Raw genomic sequence first — 18,501 nt, forward strand, 5'->3', positions numbered from 1 at the left:
GTATGTGATGGGGAGGAAGGCAGCAAATCACACTGCCATGTGTGTACCTATGCAACAATTTTGCATGTTCTTCACATGTACCCCAAAACCTAAAATGCAATAAAATAAATAAATGGAAAATAATAATAATAATAATAATAAATTGTGTTAATATTGTTAAATTGTTGATCGTATCCAACGCAAACTTTGTCAATATATCAATGGTGTTTTTGTGGAAATAGAAAAATTCATGGTGAAATTTGCAAGAATCTCAAGGAATCCCAAATAGCTAAAATGATCTTACAGAAGAACAAATTTGAAAGTCCCACACTTCATGATTTCAGAACTTACGACAAAGCTGCAGTGATAAAAACAGTGTCATACTAGTATAAAGACAAAGCGATAGACCAATGGACTAGATTAGGGCTTTCAGAAATAAACCTTCACATATATTATCAAATGATTTCTGACAAAAATTCAATGGAGAAAGAGTCTTTCCAAAAAATGTTGTTGGGAAAGCAGGATAAGAAAGTGCATATTTTACCACACATTTAAATGAACTCAAAATGGATCAAAGAACTAAATGTGAGCAAAAATTGTAAGATTCTTAGAACACAAGCAAAAAAAAATATTTATGACATTGAATTTGGCAATTATTTTTTGGAAAGTAACCAAAAAGCAGAGCAAACAAAAGAAAAAAATAAACAAATAGGACTGTATGAAATTAAAAACTTTTATGCATCCACAGACACAACAAAGTCAAAGGCAAGCCAAGGAATGGAAGAAAATATTTACAAATCATATATTTGATAAAGGATTAATATACAGAATATTTAAAGAACTCTTACAACTCAACCATAACAAGAAATTTAAACAACAGACAAAATGGCTTGACCATACATTTCTCCAAAGATACATAAATGGTCAATAAGCACATGCAAAGGTCTTTAGCATCACTAAGTATCAGAGAAATGGAAATCCAAACCACAGGACAACCATCTCACATCCATTAGCGTGATTACTATCAAACAACAAAGCAAATAGAAACAAAACAAAAAACAACAGAAAATAACAAATGTTGATGAGGTTGTAAAAATGTCAGAACACATAAACTGTTGCTGGGGTTGTAAAATAGCAGTCACTAAGGAAACCACTAAAGCAGTTCCTCAACAAAGTAATTATGATCCAGCAATTTCACTTCTGGGTATGTATCCCAAAGAATATACCTTGAAGAGATATTTGTACACCCATATTCATAGTAGCATTATTCACTATGGACAAAAGGTGGAAGCACCCCAAAAGTCCATTGACAGATAAATCTGTAAACAAATGTGGTATATACATATACATACAGTGCAATATTATTCAGACTTAAATAGAAAGGTTTGATATGTGTTACAACATGGATTAACTTTTAAAACATTATATTAAGTGTAATAAGATATTCACAAAAAGACATGTACTGCATGATTTCACTTATATGATGTACCTAGAGTAGTCAGATTCACAGAGAGCAGAATGGCGTTTGCCAGGTACTAGAAGAAAGGGGAATAAAGAGTTATTCTATAATGGATACAGAGTTTCAGCTATGCAAGAAAACATAGCTGGATGCTTTCTTGGAGATGGATGATGGTGATAATTGCAGAACAAGCAGATGTACTTAATACTACTGAACTGTACACTTAAAAATAACTAAGGGAAATTTTGTACTACATGTATTTTACCATGATTTAAAATTTGTTAAAAATAAATATTTTCAGGCTAGTCAATTTGTAATTAAAAAGTAAAACCTGAAAGTGCAATTTATTGGTTAGAGGGAATGTGCAATTGTAGTTTTGATGAATATGACCAAGATGTTTTACATGTATTATATGTTGTGCCAGTTTATGCATAGGGCAACAATTGGCTAGAATGTTTCTTACCCTACATATTTACCAATAAATCACGTTATATAAGTTGCATGATCCCTGCCAATATAATAAATGAAATATAGTAGCTCATCAGTTTAATATGGATATCTCTTACCACAAATGATGCTGTGGAAATTGTATCATTTTCATTTACCTTTTAATGCTCTGTGCATTAATGTCCTTGGAATGCTTCTTAAGTAGTGTTTCCTTTATTGTCTATTTGTAAACCTCTGTATATTAATATTTTGAAAGGTTTTTTCTATTTTCATTTGAATTATGTTGTTTTCTTTTTAACTGAATATTTATTTTTATTTTATTTATACAAATTCATCAATGTCTTGAATCTGTTTTGGGTTTTGCATCCCAGATATCCCAGCTAGGCCCAAATATACTTTTCTTTAAACTCTCAGTTTTGATGCGCTAGATTTTTATATCATTACTTAAGTGAAAAACTTTGCTGTTTGGAACTGGTTTGGTAAAAGGTGTACACATCTTATCTATCTATCTATCTATCTATCTATCTATCCATCTATCTATGTATCATCTATCTATTATCTATCTAATCTATATTCTTTTGGCCTATTTGGTGACTTTATTTTCTTGATATTATTAATTAAATAGTCCATATTTTCCTAAAATATCTGCAATGCTATTTTTTATATATTGTATTTTTCCATTTATTTGGGTTTACTTGTGTTTTTTTCCGCAGATATTTCTATTTAAAAGCAAGTGTCATACAAATCTACCAAGTGTGTGTGATATGAAGTAGTGGTCAAGATTTAGTTTTTTCTCCAAACATATCCAGTTGTTTTAACACTAAAGACTTTTTATTTGTTATAGTATCTCTCCTTTAGCATAATTTAGAACACTTACACTATGATCTATAATAATAATTCTAATATTTTGCTTTAGTTTTAGAATTTTAGCAGTATCAATGATTGCTATTAATCTTTTACTATCATTTTGATCTATATTTTGGTTTTCTAAAGCTTGTCTTTCAATAATTTTCACTTTATGTCTAGATAATAGATTGGCTGGATATAAAATTTTGGAGGCACAATTTCAAAGCCTGAGGACTATATAATGATTGTTTTACCATCTCAAATTATGAATTCTGCCAGCCTGATGTTATACCTAAATAGATGAATTGGCCATTTTTTTGTCAAGTCTGGTGAAGTCCAGAATTGGTCTGAGAGTATTTAGACTATTTGGTCTCAGAGTATTTCCTTGAAATATTCTGTCAGCTTTCAATCAGTAGATTCCACTTTCTTTAATAACTAGTTTTGTTTGAAAAATATTTTGAATTTGTCTGTTACTATTTATTTTCTCATTCCCTTCTTCAGAAAACTTTTTTTCAATAGTTCTCATTTTTTTTCCACAAACATTTTCCATTTGTTTTCTATTATTTTCTCATTAATTGTTTTAATAGTTTGTTTTATTTGATTTTCTCTTTTCAGATTTTAGATTTTCCTATTTTAACTGTGATTTCAGATGATATGTGTCCATTGTGTTGCTGCCAATGTGACTTTATTTTTGTTTTCTTTTCTATGCACTTTCTGATTCAGTTAGCTCATGTTATTATGTTTTCGTGTTTCCACAGCCCATATCTTCATTAATTATTTCCTCCTTGTTTTAAATTTTTTGGTGGTTTCATTGATCACTTTGTTTATGGTGACATGCTTGTGTATGCTTTCTATTAGCTCAGGGGTAGTATATTTCTGATTAGTGTCCTGTGTCTGTTTTTTCTTTTTCCTAATTCTTTGCTCAGTTTAATCATTTTGAAGATATTTTTTATTAATACAGCTGCCAGAAATTTATACTAGTTCATACTGCACACTACTACACTACTTTCCTTATAAAAAAAAGAAAAAATTGTGTGTGTGTGTGTGTGTGTGTGTGTGTGTGAGAGAGAGAGAGAGAGAGAGAGAGAGAGAGAGAGAGAGAGAGTCATTTTAATCCTTTTTTTTTTTTTTGCCACCTAAAAAATCAGATTTGTAGGGCTGTTTACATTTCAGCCTTTCAACTCAAAACAGCCTTACTGATTTGCTGCATCCTAAAAAATTGTTTAGGATGTTTACTCATTCAGCACCACCTTCCCTATTACTCAGTAATGCTCAACAGGGTCCAGGAAGCAACCACCTCCAGCCGTGCACACTGTGCTTGTTTTAACCCTCAGGATGTATTGCTTACTTTTGGGGATTGTGCTCTGCCATCTGTAGCTGAAATCAGCTGCAATCATACTTTCTTGGCATCTTCCCACACTCATTTGATTTTCTCTGTATTTGGCAGCTTATAAATATTTTCGTTTGAGACAACAGATGTAGTTTCCTCAAAGGTGGGTTTTTATCTGTTTTTTGTTTGTTTTTCGTCTTTGATGGCTATTTCTGAGAAGAGAATGTGGCAAAATCCACTAATTCTGCCACTTGAAAGAGAATTACCATTCTTAGTAAAGAACTATTTTCAACATTATTTTAAAATATAATTATTCCTCCACTCAACATTTTAGAAAACAATGGTAAGATCCCAAATTATGTCTACATCATTCTCCGCAGCAATTATTTTGCTTATAATCTGTTTGAGTCACAAATTTTCTTAATAATTTCTTGCTGTTACTAAATCCTACCACCATAGATTTTTATCTGCCCCAGAAACATGATAAAGTACAAGAAACAAGATAGTTGTTCAAGTCACAACTAGAGAACTTTTCTATATTTTTTTTCTGTTTTTGAGAAGCAAAACTTTAAAATTACCTATTTTTAATCAGATTGAAATACAGATTTATCTACCACAAATTATTATTACACATAAGGCTTGTTCATTCTTTATATATGTACAATAATTAATAAGTCAACTATACCATACTGGCTTCAGTCTATGAAAGTAAAATTTTAGTGTCACATTAGGAGAATCCTAATGATCAACTGAGCATTGACTATATCTTATGGCTTAACAGAGGGAGAAATTTGATATAGAACAGTTCTGATCATTTTGACCAGTAAGCATTGCACATTCATTTAATGTGCCACATAAATGATAATATTCAGCACTTGTGAAATTCCAAACTGGCAACAGATGCCACCAATTTCTGCCTGAATGGTCACATCTGAACCTTCTAAGCATGAGTGGGTCATATTTCCTTGGTTCATTAAATATACAGCCATCACACTTATCCATTTCAGAGTCATTTATACATTTACTAATAACCCATTCAAAATATACCAATTCCACTAATCATTGAGAGCATCATAGATATCACACATTTCAACCCCCTATCCACTGCAAGAATACGTACTTCAGTGTGTTGATTTCAGCTTTTGTTTGTAATGAGGAAGGGATGGTTAATTTGGTTATCCCCAAGAAAATTCCCTATTTTTTTGACAAATGTGTATATTCAACTTTTTATTAAATTAAGCATAAAACATCTTTCCCAGATAGATAGATAGATAGATAGATAGATAGATAGATACATAGATACATAGATACATAGATACATAGATAGATTCTTAGATAGATACATAGGTAGATAGATACATAGATAGATAGAGATACATCCATTTATAATGGAAATCCTCAGTTTCTTCAACTGTTCTCTACATGGCACAAGTATTCTGACTGCCACCCTTCCTAATTATCTATTCCTGTTGCACATGCCCCCAAAGCATTCTAAGTATAATGAATAGCAAATGCCTCCTTTGTCAAAATGCTATGCTATGATTATATTAAATTGTCTAATCATAATGAGTTGAATAAAAATTCAATTTGTTGTATGAATTATTTAAATGTTGTGCTGCTGCCATCTTGAAATTCTTTTTTTACTTTCTTCCTAATTTCTATTTTAGGTTCAGTGGTACATGTGCAGGTTTGTTATATAGGTAAATAGCATGTCACAAGAATTTGTTGTACAGATTATTTCATTACCTAGGTAATAAGCATAGTCCCCAATAGGTAGTTTTGCAATCATCTACCTCCTCTTACCCTCCACCCTTGTGTAGGCCCAGGTGTCTGTTGTCCCTTCTTTGTGTCCATGTGTACTCCATGTTTAGCTCCAAATTATAAGTGCAAACATCCAGTATGTAGTTTTCTGTTGCTGCATTAGTTCACCTAGAATCATGGCCTCTAGCTCCATCCATTTTGCTGCAAAGCACATGAACTCATTCCTTTTTATGGTTGCATAGTATTCCATGGTGTATACGTAACACACTTTTTAAAAATTTGAAGATGATTCATTCATATTGTTGGGCTACAGAAGTATCATTTCAAGTGCTCTCAGATAACATAGACTGAAGCAGCCTCATCATTCTGGTTGTCCTATACTAAGACAATAATCATTTATAACTTTTATTGTTTATTGTTTCCTCTAGCATCTAGTGAGTGGTTTGATAAGCAAAGTGTACAAGAGGACCCACTAACTCTCCTTCCTTGTACACAAGAGTCACATTAATTCAGTTTACACTTCAATAGTATTGTGAGAGGGAAAATAACATGGTGTTACATGCATGTCAACTTGGAGTGAAATTACCTTAAATCGTAGCCAGACTCAGTCACTTGCCAACTAATATGCCTGATTTCTTCATCCATTAATGCACATCATGTGAATTTTATGAATTTTTTTGAGATTTCAATGAGATAATATGCTCAAAGAACCTCCATAATGTCTGGCACACAATGTAAGGGCTCAGCTCATATTAATTATTATAATCATTGCTTCTCTGAAAACCTCTAGTTTTCATCATCAACTAAATTTTCCAGCATCAAAAATCACATTTGACATTTAAAAATACTATTATTGTCTCATTATCACACCGCTCATGGTTAATTCTACCTACTCAATGAATCTGATTGCCACATTAAATCAATGACTTATCTTTCATATGATCCCTTGATATTAAAGGAATCTATTCAGACCTGGAGATTATTCTGGAGTAATAGATGTTAAAACTTACTTTCTTTCAATAAAGTAGCATAAAATATCATAGCAGCAATAATAAAATGATTTAATGAGTGTTTCCTTTGTGCCAGTCATCAAACTTATACAAACACAAAAACACATCAAACATACCACACACACATACTCACACATTATCTTGTTGGTTTTCCCATCAATAACTTAGAAATAATAATTATGACAGTGATAGTAACAGCAGCAGCTGCTACACTCCTTTAGCCACAGAGACATTAGAGAGATAAAGAGACAATATCCGAACGTGTCTTTTCCAGGCTCCACCACATTTGCCAGCAGGCTTTAGATTCATTATTGGAATGGTTTCATAGGCAATTTATTCCCCATTGAAAACATTTACATAAGGCCATTCCAAATGTGATAACAGTTTTCCTTTAGCAAAGGCAACACAACTCTTAATATTTTGATGTAATTTTAACACTAACAAAGTACTTTCATTAACATTAGCTCATTTAAGCCTCACAAAAACACTACAGCAAATAACTTTTAAAAAGCTATACAACACTTATACCAAAACTTACAAAGTCACCTGTCAGGTGTTAGAATTAAGCCTTGAATTCACATCCATGTGATCTCTAGCCTCTTTCATCATCCCACACCAAAGATGCTTTCTGAGAACGTTTGCCTGGAAGATAGGTGGCCTAAATAGGGTCTACCACTCACTCTGGTTCTACCACTCACTCTGTGTGTGGACTTAGGAAAGTCTGGTGACCCCTCTCAGTATCTACTTCCTGTCTGGAAATGGCCAAAATATCTCTCTCATAGAACAGTGTTAAATGAGATAGTGTGGATAAATGCACACTGCAAATTTACAAGTGTTTAACAGAGGTTCATTGCAAAATATGGCATGTGAGTGTAATATTTTACAAAACTTTCAAACTGATATCCATACTGTCATAATGACAGCTACTATATGATTGTTGCTTTCAACAGTTTAAGTCACAATTTTGAAGTGTGTGCCTAATAAAAATGCAAACGATTTGTAGCCATTTGTAAATATTTAAGTGTAAGAAGTGACATTATTTTACAATATATGAAAAGATTGGGAAATCTTTTCCAGCATCTCTGTTTTAGTCTGTTTTCACACTGCCATAGAGACATACCTCAGTCTGGGTACTTTATAAAGGAAGAGGTTTACTTGACTCACAGTTCCGCAGGGCTTGGAAGGCCTCAGGAAACAGAATCCTGTCAGAAGGGGAAGCAGGCACTGTCTTACATGGAGGCAGGTGAGAGACAGAGCTGAGAAGGAACTGTCAAACATTTTAAAAAACCATCAGATTTCATGAGCACTCACTCACTATCCTGATAACAGTATGGGGGAAACCAAGCCCATGATCCAATCACCTCCCTCCCTCAACATGAGAGGATTACAGGTCCCTCCTTGGACACATAGGGATTACAATTTGAGATGAGATTTGGGTGGGGACACAGAGACAAACCATGCCAACCTCTTAACTGGTCTTAATTTTTTTCTTCACCCTTTTTCAGAAGAAAAAAAAACCAATAAAATAATAGCATTGTTCTTGCCTACTTAGAAATAAATATTTGATAAATATGCAAAAGTACATTATTGGCGGTAGTGTTATTATGTGTTTCCTTGATGTTCTACCCAAGCTTAATAAGTTTTTTTCAACTTTTATGTTAGATTCAGGGGTACATGTGCAGGTTTATTGTATAGGTAAATTACATGTCACCAGGGTTAGCTACACAGATTACTTTGCCACCCAGGTAATAAGCATAGTACTCAATGGGTAGTTTTTCACTTGTCACCCTCCTTCTACTCTCCACCCTCAAGTAGGCCCTGGTGTCTGTCGTTTTCTTCTTTGTTTTTACATGTATTCAATGTTCAGCTACCTAAGTAAAAACATGTGGTATTTAGTTTTCTTTTCCTGCATTATTTTGCTTAGGATAATGAGCTCCAGCTCCATCCATGTTGCTGCAAATAACATGATCTTGTTCATTTTATGGCTTTGTAGTATTTCATGTTGTATGAGTACCACATTTTTTTTCTATCCAATCCTCCATTGATGGGCATTTAGGTTGATTGTATATATTTGCTATTTTAAATATTACAGCAATGAACATATGCATGCATGTTTCTTTATGGTAGAATAATTTATATTTATTTTAGTATATATCCAGTAATGGCATTGCCAGGTCAAATGGTGATTCTACTTTGAGTTCTTTGAGAAATCGCCAAACTACATTCCACAACAACTGAACTAATTTACATTCCCACTAGCAGTGTATAAGTGTTTCCTTTTATCTGCAGCCTTACCTACAAATCTGTTATTTTTTTGACTTTTTAATAATTTTCATTCTGACTGGTGTTAGATGATATCTCACTGTGGTTTTGATTTGTATTTCTTTAATGATCAGTGATATTGAGCATTTTTTCATATGCTTGTTGGTCTCATGTATGTCTTCTTTTTAAACGTGTCATTCATGTCCTTTGCTCACTTTTTTATGGGTTGTTTGTTTTTTGCTTGTTAATTGGTTTAAGTTTCTTAAAGATTATGATATCTTCCTCCTATCTTATTTGTATAATTTTTATTTGGAATCTATGTTTGCCTCAGACTTCTAACACTTAACACTTACCTTTTGAAAAGTTATAATTGTGCCTGTCAAGACTACTTGATCATATAGTATACCATATTAGTATCTCATTAGCTCTGACTACTCCAAACTGTGATACACATGGAGAAATTACAAGGGTAGTCTCAAAAACCTGGGCCTGAATGTAAAACCTGTTGACTCTTCTTTTGACTATCTAGGACCTGTGAAAAGTTACCCAATTCTGGACATCACAAGTTTTTATGTTAGTAAAATTAGGGCATGAGTAGCTTACACTTCCTTTAGTTGTTAGGAGCATTAGATGAGATAATGCAAGGTACCTGTCATAAAGTAAGTTTCTCATAAATGCTAGTAATAAAATATTACAAATTTTATTGTGGAAGGCTGAAGCTACTGGTGTGCTATTTCTATCTTATATTGGTTCGTGAGAGCTAATTGTATGCATCTCCTGGCAACATGAGGTCATATTGGTAGTTTGGTAGATTAAATATGTGAAACTGGGTAAATGGTATATGTCTGTGTTCTTTGTACTGCTCTTATTTTTTGTAACTTTTCTGTAATCTTAAAATTATTACTGAATAGAATTTACAAGAAAAAAAAACAAAGTGTCTATGGGAAAATATTTACAATAATTGCCAAATATTCTACATATCAGGACTTTTCATTTCTCTCTTTAATTCTTCTATTTTTTTCTTTCCTTTTTTCATTCATTTTTTGTGAGCACACAACTGACTGAATCTTATGCGTGCTATGGAGAAAACTCTCTCTGTTCAAAAAGCTTGCATTTGATATATACAACACAATGTCTCAAAATGGACATTGATTTATTGGTCATCATTCTTTGGCCTATAAGCCTGTCCAGTATACTAGAAATAAGAATAGCCATACTACCATCCAAGGTACATATACAATTCTTCTTCAAAAGGATATCTTGAGAAAAATTTGTCATATGACTTGCCAAAATCTACACAAAATATATCTTTAGGATAGCACAATTTTCATTCCTCTTGCTGGAACCACTACCCAAAGAATAAAAGTTTGCTTGCTGTGTGTAGTACTTTCAAAACGTAGGAGAGTGCTAAATGTTCAATATTTCTTAAAACTGTAGTACTTGTAGTGGTAGTGGTGGTAGCAGGGGTAACAGTGGTAGTAGTGGTGATAGTAGCAGTCCTTGTAATCATGGCTTATTTTTATTTAATGGTTTGTTATACAAACATTCTACATTGTTCTAGGCACTGCATCTTAATTATTTTGCTTAATCATCTCTACAAATCTATAATTTATGTGCTATTTTACTATTTTAAAAATGAGAAAACTTAGGTATGAAGACTTAAATTTGATCCAATACATTTAATATTTGGAATAGACTGTTCTTGAAGGCAGGAATTCTCTTTCTAGTGCCTATTTATGTGCTTGTTCTGCTGCTTCCTTTTATGCTAAATCATGTAATTTTCTTTTCAAATTATGTGAGGATATTCTATAATGATTGACAGCTTGTTCATTATTTGAGAGTTTAAAAATCTATTATTTTTATTATTTTGGAAAAAAAGGCAACAATTTTCTACTCCCAATTGCCAAACACTGTGCTGTTTTCTGTAATCCTTTAAGAATGGCTGACAATAGTTTAACTCTCAGAAGGGTATATTCTGTATAGGACATAAATCATCTGTATCTGAAATTAATTTGAAACCATATTATTTATTCATTTGTTATAGGTTTAATTGTTTCTATAGTTGCTTTTTCTATCCTTTCCAATTTAGAAATTTTATTCTCTCAGAAACACTATTGGGTGATTTTTTCATTCTGCCACCATTTATCTTTCTCACCATCACAAAAAATAACTGAGTCTTACATTTTGTTTGCCCTTTCGCCATGAACACTGGTTTTAGAGTACTGTTCTACCATCCTTAGATTACTCTGACTGTTTATGATCCCAAAAGTGTATTCTAAACTTTCTTCATTAGTTTTTATTCTCCTTTGGTTAAATGCACATTCTCAGATAAAATTATACTTTTAATTAAGTTTTAATTTTTCCTTTTAATTTTAGAAATTTATATTAATAGAATTTCTTTTGATGTTTACTATAAGAAAGTAATAGCCATCCAAAGGAAGATAAAATACATGAACTTTGCTTTTTTCTCTTTCCTGTATTTTATAAAAATATTTAAAGTTTAATGTTAGTAGAATATTTATATGCTATCTGTTGAAATTTAAAGTTGTGTTATATTGATTAGGAGGTAATCATCTACATCTATTATTTAACCAAGTATCTGATATTCCATGCATCAAAACACCTTACCTCTGTTTCTTTTTCTTTTATTTTAGCTTAAGTATTTCCAGCAAATATTAGGTAATCTGTGCAATATGGAGTTGATACTTTGTCAGACATAGTCTTTCCAATTGATGTATTTTACTGAAACATGGAATCCTTCACATCATGCAGTTTGACCCTGGATCTGCATCACTAAGTCATAGTGACAGTAGAAGATTACATTTGCCTCTTTAAAAACAGAAGTGGGTAACATTTTTCCCTTCATTTTTTGCAATGTTGGAGCACAGGGACTTGTGAACCCTTGAGGTTATAAGTATTTTTCCAGTCTTCTACAATATATTCCTTTCAATCATCGGACTTATTATCTGCTGTTTCTCTTTATTTTCATTCAGAGTGCCCAATTGTGTAGTTGGATACAGGTAGTTTTCTCTCAGCTTCATAAATCTATATTTTTCAAAAACATTTTCAACATCAAGAGGGAGTGAAAATCATCCCTTTAATGAGTAGTAAATACATATATACTGACATGAAAATACATTTTACATGGTTACATAAGAAAAACAAATTATTAAATAGAGTGCCTTGGTTTTAGAAAGGATAGAAAAAAAAAGGAAAAGAAAAACTACCTCAACAAAGATGGTAGAAAAAGTGCACCTATTTTAGGGAGGAATGTGGACTAGAAATGGCACTGAAATTTCAGGAGCTCAGCAGTTGTGTGGCCCAGTCTCTCTTGTCTCTCTGACTCCAGAAAGTTTGTCTTCCTGCTCAATTATCCTCTCTACACTAATTGGCTTTCTCTACTTACCCATGTGTTCTACTCCTTCATGTTTGGCTTTACCCAACCTTGAATAGTTGCATCCATTCCTTTCTCCAGTACCCTTTGACATCATAATCTTTCTGCTTCCAATCACTCTACATACTCAGGGTTAGTATTTAGAGACATGGCACTGGAGAGATTTTCTGACCATTGCTCCTTGGATCTCATGATGTTCAAATTTTATATCTTAATTGATAAATTTGGAAATATTTATTTACTCATAGGATTTTAGTAACCCAACTCCAAATTCTAAAGAAAGGAATTGGGTTGGCCCACTTCATATTTGGACATTTTACATAAAGAGGTCAAAAATAACCTACAGATTAACTCTCTTTAGTTTGTGTAACCTATATCTTAGTCATATCAGATGTTGGTGATGGTTACATGGTAAAAAATATGTCTTTTTAAATGTCTGGAGAAGCAGGAAGACACTGATTCACTTAGTACATGGCATGGATTTAGTAGGCAGTGACTGACTTTTCTACATATTCTCCTCCTTTATGCATAATATTATCTGCCTCACTAAAATAAGCCTCTATATTTTTGCTCAATAACATCTACCTATCACTGAAATGCTCTCTTCTCCCCAAATAGTAGAATTACTCAAAACATAATTCCATTTAGAAAATATATAAAAAACACCTTCTGAATTTCTCCTCCAAAGGACAAAGTAACTTGCCTTGTAATGTGATCCCCCATTTAAGACTATTAAAAGCAACCTTGTTGAATCATGAGGCACAGTGTAAGCTGATTAATTCTGTGAGGATCAGATCACTGTTTCACTTCAGTGCCAATGGAGTATGTCTCTCGGTTGGCAGTGCTAGTTCTCTCATATTCTAATTTTTGGGGGGATTGATTTCTCCCAATGGAGCACTACAGCCAGCAGTGACTTTTGACTGCTTATATCACCTATTATAACCTAGTCAAGAAATTGCTGAGCATCTAAGATTTGACAAAACTTAATAAATATTTGGGTAAAGTTTTGAATCAATATTTTGTTGTGTTAAACCACGCCTCACATAACTATGCTCATTTGAATGGTGAAACTTCACTGCTTCAAAGAAGACTGGGGTAAATCTTCAAGTTTTATGTTGCTTAGGGACAACCCAGTTCTCAAAAACTCCAGCTCTCTAGTAATGGTAAATAATCCAGGATTCTTAACAGGGTTAGAATTTAGAGACACAACATTGGAGAGATTTTCTTTAAATTTGACCATTGCTCCTTGGATCTCACGATGCTCAAATTTTATACCTTAACTGATACATTTGGAAACATTTATATATCAAGAATGAGTTGGTAGTCGGTTGGAGGGGAAGATTTTTTCATTCATTGTGCTCCTTCTCCCTATCACAATCTCCTTGGATAGAAAGGTTTCAAAAGGTTAGAGTGTTATAAGAATCCATGCTTTCCCATAAATCACTTCACCAAGATTCTACCCTTCAACATATCAGGAACTCAATTTTAAGCAATGCAGCAGAAGAGGAAATTTATTTGAAATCAGTAATGTACATAATTTGTTTCTGGCCTGAGTTTATAATAATTTCATAATTTGCCTTCAAGCAGGAAATATTTCCAAAAACAGAGTCAGAAGCTATCTCTGCCTTTTCTTATCTGCTTCCAGCAGGCAACATAGACTGCAGTTAATCCCTTTCTCACCAGTGCATGCCTTATTCTCTTGGAACTTCTCTAAAACACTAGCTACAAGATCCTTGCAAGCCTAATACTCAGTACGCGTGTGATCCTTAGACTACCAGTAGACAGTTCAGTTACTAGTTACAGCACTACATATATCAGCACAGGATTGAGAAATGTATCTCCTGATTGTTCGCTTGCCCTCCATACAACTCAGCAACTTTTAGTTAGTTTGAGTTTTTCTTTTGGTTAGGCTTATTTGTTGCAATTCAAGTTATTTAAAAATGTAAAATGTTTATTATGTAGCAGGTTTTAATTTTTGTCCCTAAACTTACATCTATAAGAAATATGACTGCCTTTATTTTCAAAAAACAAATTAGATTTTGATTCCGTGCTGACTTTCACTTGTGGGAAAATATGACTTACAGTCTTTTTGTGACATCTGTTCTTTGACTGCCCCATGTTTGTGCCACAGCCCCAAGGTCTTTTGTAGTGTCAAAATGTTGGGAAAAGAGACTTGATCCAGCCCTCAGTCATCAGTTGTCTGGTTACTACTGGGACATCCACTGTCACTGATGCTTAGATCCCTTCAAACCTTTTCTTTCTGCTCATTGCAAACCACTCTTGGGGCAGAAAATATTTTATAGCCATGGACCTGTCTGCCAAGATATGTCATGCTGTTATCCTCTCTAGTGCTTGCTCTATAAATTCCCTAGCGGCACTGCCTGTTTTTAAGACATGTGCTATTTTATTCCTAGGATACATAGACTTATCTTGTTAGGAGCTAAATTGTGCCCCTATCCTCCAAATTCATACATTGGAATCATAATCCACGGGACCTCTGAATGTGATCGTATTTGGAGATAGGGCCTTTAATGAACATCCCAAATATTTCTCCACCCATGAATGGAAGCATACATATGAAATAAAGCTGAAAACAAAACTACAGAAAGAAAAGCAATTTCTCAAATATATTCTGTAAGTACCTATTATAATTATTTTTCTCTTCCTTTATGGTCCACTTTTTTTCTTTACTAATTCATGCCATCTCCTTTTTCGTAATTGTTCTTCCACATAACCTAGTCTTTGACTTGTCCAATAAGGGTCACCATCTGTCTTCTATCTGAATCATTTTTCCGTATAATCATCCTAGTAGTTCTATTCTCATTGTCAACTGCTGTGGCCCCAGAATTTTAGTTGCCCTAAAGTCAAATATCAGTGGCAGGAGGGGAGGACTGAGAACACAGCATGTTCTTCTGTTAGTGGCCTGATAAAGCTGATGGCAGAAGATAAGCATCTTTGAATGACTGCTGAAGACTGAAATAGGTAATAAGTAACTACTATAAATAGTGATTTGTGTAGAGATCTAGGTTTAGATATGATTTTTATGAAACAGTTTTCCAGAGTACTCAGCATCTAACAAGTTAGACCCTTTAAGGAAGCCTGTTAATATCTACATTATTCTTCCAGATAAATTTCAATCAGAGATATGTTTCCTCAGAATGTGTCTCTAAGCCAGAAAAGAGATATTATAACTTATTAGAGTTGTATTTCAAGGGATAATGTGTGGATTTAGCATCTAATGTAAATAGTGCCCAGATATCTCTTAGGTTAAATATTTAGCCTTGACCTTCAGCTAAAAGTGCTTTTAACTTTGACTTTCCAAATAGAGAAATAAAGGAGAAAAGAAAACAGCTTGACTGCATATGCAATTGTGATTCTTGGAAAATGCAGCTAAAAAATCAGAGACTTCATGGAGTTGATGATAATGAAGTTAGAATTATTTGAGGAGTAAATCTGTTTTGGTAAAACTATGGTCTAGAACAAGATGGTTCAGACAGATCAGATTAAGATGATGGTATGGTTTGTATATTCGTCCTCCCAACCCTCACATTCGATGCCTAGTGTTGAAAGTGGGGTCTCGTGAAAGGTGTTTGTATCATGGGGGTGGATCCCTCATGAATGGCTTGGTGCCATTCTCGAGATAGTGAGTGAGTTCTTGTTTTATTAGTTCCTGCAAGAGCAGGTTGTTTAAAAAAGTCTGGTACCTCCCTCCCATTTCTCTTTTGCTTCCTTCCTCACTATGTGATCTCAACTTGCTATTAGCATTCTGCCATGAGAGAAAACTTCCTGTGGCCTTCCTCAGAAGCAGATGCTGGCATCATGCTTCTGGTACAGTCTACAGAACCATGAGTAAAATAAACCTTTGTTCTTTTTAACTTATCAGACTCAGGTGTTCCTTTATGGAAACGTACATTACCCAGACTCAGGTACTCCTTTATGCCAACTTAAACAGAGTAAGATGATAACACTGTAAACATCCACTAAATTTAGTAAGCATAGAAACCTTACTTATAAAATTATGAACTGTAAGTTATTTTTTACCCACACTTAAATTAGTAATTGTTACTAGGAAATAACTGGTGCTACTCTTGGCAGTAAGTTAAGCCTTGTCAGACATTCTCACAATCATTAAAGACTGCTAAACAGGTTCTCACCTGAGACTTTGGAGTACCTATCAGCTACCGGAGAACCTATGGTAAGTAAGGCTGTGAGACTATGGTACTGAACAAATTGATGGGAAATACCATGCCATGGAATTGAGTAAAGAATTTTTATTTACAGCTGGGCGCGGTGGCTCAAGCCTGTAATCCCAGCACTTTGGGAGGCCGAGGCAGGTGGATCACGAGGTCAAGAGATCGAGACCATCCTGGTCAACACGGCGAAACCCCATCTCTACTAAAACTACAAAAAATTAGCTGGGCATGGTGGCGCGTGCCTGTAATCCCAGCTACCCAGGAGGCTGAGGCAGGAGAATTGCCTGAACCCAGGAGGCAGAGGTTGCGGTGAGCCGAGATCGCGCCATTGCACTCCAGCCTGGGTAACAAGAGCGAAACTCCGTCTCAAAAATAAATAAATAAATAATTTTTATTTATCATCAAAACTTCACTAAAAATTGTAGAGTTACAGTAATACATAAATGAAGGCTATGTTCAAGTCCACAAATTCAGATGCCTATAAGCTCCTGGAAAGTAATGCAAATAAGTGAAAAGACAGCCTAATACAATAGACAATTATGGGGACAGTTTCTTGCCACAGGTAAAAAAGAAGTTGCTGTGAAACTGATTTTGTTGCTGTGAAGAAATACATGCCCATTTCCAGTTTCAACATTTTTTTTTCTAATAAATCCAAAAGTCAAAGAATCTCAATTTTGTGAAAAATATTTGAATCTTTAAATGTTAGAACTAAAGAAATTTATTAAATAATGGGCTTGCCAAAAACCATGTGTATATCAAATCTTGTCTGTAAATGGTCCCTCAGTTAGCAATTATGAGGATAAAGATTTAGGCATTTCATATTATTCATGGAACCAAATCCATATGAACTTGAATTTCTTTAGGGGCCTTATATCAAGTCTATGAAGCATGGAAAGGGGTTTGAATCTATGAGTCAAACTCATAAATCAGCATTTCTTGGGGAATTAACACCCTAGGCTCTGTAGTCATTTTGGAAAAAAAAAAAAAAAATGCTCTTTGATCTGTTCACCAGATGTTACTTGAAAGAATTTGGAAGCTCAGAGGTATTTGGATAAAGTTTATATGGGAAAAATTTACACTTGGGTCAAAATTTTGCACACTAAAACTGAGGCCTTGAAAACATATATTGTATTTTTCTCTATAACTGCCCTTATATAGTTTTTCTCTTATAATGTATTGAAGTAGGAATTACATGGTGCTTAAATTTGCCAGTTAAAAGTACTTCAGTCTCTTCATCTTTAAAGTAATCTTTTTCAAGTTAACAAAGTTTATTATGATTAAATATGCAGTTTTTTTCACAGTTGCAATTCTCGCTCTTCCTTGCAAGTTGGTATGCAGGTGAGGGTAAAAACTTATGTGTTAACTTGATATAGAGAGAGCTCAGGTTCATGTGTGTCCTCTTGAGCCTCATTAGTCATCTTTTGAGAGATGTTATCCTGCCTTCATCTAAAACTTTGCTTTTTTCTGCTCTTACAAAAAGTGTGTGGCTGCTGAAACATTTAAGCCACATTCCATTGGCTCTGACTGCTGGTGACCTGGTCTGGTACCTGACACTACTGACTGGCTTTACTGCTAAAACCTTGGATAATCTTTGGGCAATTTATTGGGCTTGCTCTCTTTAGCTTCCTAATATGAGGTATCCTATCAATTCATGACTCTTTAATAGCCTCTATTCCTAATAATCAATCCAATCCACAATTTCTATTTGAATTCATCTCATTCAATTGAATGACCTCGCGGAATGGAAGTAGAAGATAAGCTCACCTATGAGTAGAAGAGAAAGATAAGCTCGCTTATGTCTGAGTCCCCTTGCTCAGCCT

General features: G+C 33.9%; 1 long non-coding RNA gene across 1 annotated transcript in view; it reads right to left on the reverse strand.

The window, feature by feature from the left end:
- Nucleotides 1-109: 109 nt before the first annotated feature.
- LOC108310521 overlaps nt 110-18,501 on the reverse strand; it is an 87,899-nt gene continuing 69,507 nt past the window's right edge. The window contains exon 4 of the long non-coding RNA XR_005201693.1: nt 110-8,099. This is a non-coding gene — a long non-coding RNA (uncharacterized LOC108310521). The remainder of the gene's footprint in view (nt 8,100-18,501) is intronic.

The sequence above is a fragment of the Cebus imitator genome, unplaced genomic scaffold (assembly GCF_001604975.1).
Source record: "Cebus imitator isolate Cc_AM_T3 unplaced genomic scaffold, Cebus_imitator-1.0 Scaffold104, whole genome shotgun sequence".
Classification (NCBI taxonomy): domain Eukaryota; kingdom Metazoa; phylum Chordata; class Mammalia; order Primates; family Cebidae; genus Cebus; species Cebus imitator.